The sequence below is a fragment of the Stegastes partitus genome, unplaced genomic scaffold (genome assembly GCF_000690725.1).
Source record: "Stegastes partitus isolate 25-593 unplaced genomic scaffold, Stegastes_partitus-1.0.2 Scaffold3, whole genome shotgun sequence".
NCBI lineage: Eukaryota > Metazoa > Chordata > Actinopteri > Pomacentridae > Stegastes > Stegastes partitus.
In genome coordinates this window covers 1,921,680-1,925,780 of record NW_007577734.1, presented here as the reverse complement: position 1 = coordinate 1,925,780, position 4,101 = coordinate 1,921,680, and positions in this window count along the sequence as shown.

Below are 4,101 nucleotides of genomic sequence, written 5' to 3'. Positions count from 1 at the left end.
AACCATCAGCCTGATTACCAGCCATCCAATGAGCTCAGTCCGGCTTCAGAGGAAACTCCACGTGGTTTGAACTGAGTAATTACAATTTCGAGTGTCGGTATCAGCTTTCAGGTTTTATCCGCAGCCTCGGCGTATCCGCGGATCGTCCGCCTCCAGCCCTACGGCCGGCTGCTTATTTGAACTTTCACACCACCGCGAGTAGGAGCACCACATCAGAAGGTGTAAAACCGCAACAATCTGCCCCCTGAAGGCCCTCCAGCCATCTCACAATTTCCCGGGTACCGCGCTGCACTTATTGTCTAACACATTTGCGAGGCCTGTAAATTAGTTTCTTTTCTTTTACACGGTAAGAGAAGGACGGATAGCGAGCACCGCGTGGAGGAGTGGTATTGACCGAGAGACACTCGGCTGCTAATGATCTCTACGGGGAGGCGCAGGCCACACACACACACACACACACACACCTCCATTTCTACCTGGGGAGGTTTCAAGTAGCCAAAGATTTTGATTGATCGTGAAAACCCGGCTATCGTACATATCAAAACACACACAGGAGCTCATGTGCTGCTGCAGAAGTTTCCCTTCATGGCTTCTGCAATGTGAGAAACTATATTTAGGAAAGAAGGGCAGCGGCTCAGAGGGGCTCTCGGAGGAGCTGTTGTGCCCCCCACCCCCCCCCAAAAAAAAACTCAAGTACATGCATCAAACAAAGGCTGATAAGCTGAGCGGGGCAGGATGGTGGTGGAGCTGGCCCGTCGCCAAACATGGAACTAAAACAAAGATCCAAAACGGAAAAGCTCACAGAGGACCGCTTTAATTCATTCTTCATTATTAACAGCGTTGTGAATGGCTTTTCTGAGCTAAATAGGGTTAATTAAAGACCCCCTCCGATGAAGTTTTTAACCTACTTAGCGCGTCCTCGTGGGTTTTTATTTATATCCTAAACAGAACATCATGAACATAATGAGCAGTTGGTGTCATGGCTGAGCATCTCCACCTTCATGAAACGACAAACAACAACCAGGTTTCATCCATGATAGACCGACGGAACCACATCGATGTGTGAGGTGAGGCTTTCCACAAAGCAGACGGCCTTTATGCAGCACTGAGGACACGATGTTAGCTGTTTGATGAGCCAGTCGCTCCGATAGGTTGTGTTATCTGCTGCTGTTACACACTAAAGACATTCTGACCCAGTAGAAAACCCTGTTCCTCTTCTTCAGAACTACTTTCCAGCTCGGCTGAATTAGTCAAACATTAGAACTTGCCGCCGTGTAATTCAGAGTACATTAAAGTGTTGGAGCAGAGCTGCAGGTGGAGGAAGTGTCGGGATGTTCATGGAGCCGTGCATAAAAGAGGAAGGAAAGGGTTTTGTTGTTTTTAGATGGGAGGTAAAAAACTATTTTAAAAATGTTTTTTGGGGAACACAGACAAAGTTTAATCAAAGGCAGGAAGCAAGACTTAAATACATTCTTTACATAAACTTGTGTTGCACTATGATAATTATGTCCTGCAATTAGCACATCCATCCATCCATCATCTCTACACCTTAATCCTCACCAGGGTCATGGGGGGCTGGAGTCTATCCCAGCTGACTCAGGGTGAAGGCAGGTTCACCTGGACAGGTAACCAGTCTATCACAGGGCTACACTTAGAGACAGACAACCAAGCACACTCACATTCACACCTACGGACAATTTAGAATCACCAATTAACCTCAACATGTTTCTGGACCTTGTAGGTGGAAGCTGGAGAACTCGGAGAGAACCCACGCTGCACGGGGAGAACATGGAGACACATGTCCTCACCGGGATGTGAACCGGTGACCTTCTAGCTGCGAGGCGACCTTGCAGCCTGGAGTACAAGCATATAATTTATTAATTAGAAGGTCTCAAAAACTATCTTTGTTCAAAAATCTGAATTTCCTGAACACCCTGTTTTCTCAGGATGGGGTGTCCTGCACAGCTTTCTATCTCCTGATCATTCTGGATTAATAATTAAGGATAAAAATAGTATATTCCAGACCTGAAGCTGGCTTCTGTTAAAGCTACAGGATGATAAAATGATAACTAATGACAGAAAACAGACAGACAGTGTCTCTGACGTGGGCTTCAGGAAACACACGATTCAACAGTTTAATCATTTTTATGTTAAAATGTTCAAATCAGATTATTATCTGCAGGCTTTGGGGCTCAGTTCCAGCGAACACACACCTCGTGTGACTTCCCCGCCACACTGGGGATTCAGCCATTGTTGTTTTTGACTTTCTAGATTATGCAGCAGAGAGAAAAACTACAGCGAAGTGAGGGAGCAGTATCTTTTATTCCATTTCATTAGAAGGTGGGCCTCATTCCCATGCACACGCGGCAAAGTTTTTAATTGAAAATGGAAATTTCTCTATTTAAGTCCTGATTATCATAGCAGGTGGAGAGCAATTAAAATAAATGAATGGTGATATTCCCCCTGTCCGTGTGTTACAGAACGCTGGAGGCGTCTCAGCACACCTCCGTCTCAGATCCTCTTTCTGCTCTTATCACAGATTTCATTTAACATTTGGTCCATATTCAAAGGAAGGAGAAGGAGCTAATCCTGTTGGACTCTGTGTGTAGTTTGTGTGTGTGTGTGTGAGCGTGCACGTACACATCTGTGCACGTTTGTCCCGAGCACGAAAAGATGGTTTACATTCGGCTTTTGAGTATCGAACAGCTGAGAATGCAGGAAACCCAGAGCGAGCGCGGTGCGGAGCCATCTGCCATACGCAGAAATGAAAAGTTCACATCGTACATCATTATCATCATCATCATCGTACAGACGAGAGGCACACACCCATGCACACACACACACACACACACACACACACACACTGCAACGATGACAGGATGTAGAGTCCCAGCAGGGAGGAGGAAATATCTGGGAGTTTTATAGGAAAACTCGCAGATATTCTGTGGCCCGGATCTCGTAAAACTCGTATGAAAACTTGAATTGAATTGACCCTCTGGAGAGATTGTTGTAGAGAATCATGCAAACAAGCCATCAGCATATACACCATGTTTATCTCTTTAAAATAAAACCAAACATACGAGATGATTGGGTCTCACGTAAAAAACAAAACCGTCAAATGAACGTTTTTTCCAGTCAACGCCGAGCAAAACCCTGAAAGGTAACACGGCCGCAGTCAGACGGATGTTTAACCATCGTTTTGTTTTTTCTGCAGCAATCAGCGGAAATGTTTTCACTTTGACTTGTCTGTAAGCTTAAGACGTATCCGGTAAACTGCAGAAGGGTCATCTTGGTTATGGGGAAACGTCAGGAGTGAGAATCTAAATTGTATGATGTGTTCTGTAAATTCTTAAATTGCAGGTAGCTTTACAGAAAATCTGGCCGCGGTTTGTCCAAAGTATCCCTTTACCACAGAAATGAAAGCGCGCAGCGAGGCCCGTTTCATGTAGACGCCGGAGTCAGTAACATGGATCCTGGTTGTGTTCTGATTGGAGCATGTCTTGTTGATATCGTTATACCCCTTCAAGGAGATGCCAGCTGCTGAGGTTTAACTTAAAGCGATTCTCTAAAAATAGCCACAATGCACCGCTGCTGCAAAACGCCTGTTTTCGGATAAGGACGCGCGTTTAAGATTCGACGTGAAAAATTATATGAATGTGGTGTTTTGTCGGCAACAACAGGACGACAGCAAACAAAAAAGGGAAGCCTCCAAAGAAAGAGAGGCCGAACGACGACAGAGAACGAGCCTGAAGAGCGACGACGACGCAGCGGCGTTAGAAAGAGATCTCAGAGGTGTGCCTGACAGGAAACACAGCCGCGGTGTCACGCTATGCCCCAGTTGGGTGTCGTCTTCAGCTCCAGCCCCCACTGATGGATGATGAGACACCAGTGGGAGCCGACGGGTGAGGCGGGGGGGGACGGTGAATTGGAACCGATGTCTGGAGCTGCCTCCTTTGTCATAAATTAAAACAAGACGGCGAGGATTGAATAGCACAAGTTTCAGTGTGTGTGTGTGTGTGTGCGTTCTGTCTTAAAACCAGTTTGAGATTTAGACGTTAGGAGTGGAGACACTCTTGTGAAGTGAGATCATCTTGGAAGACG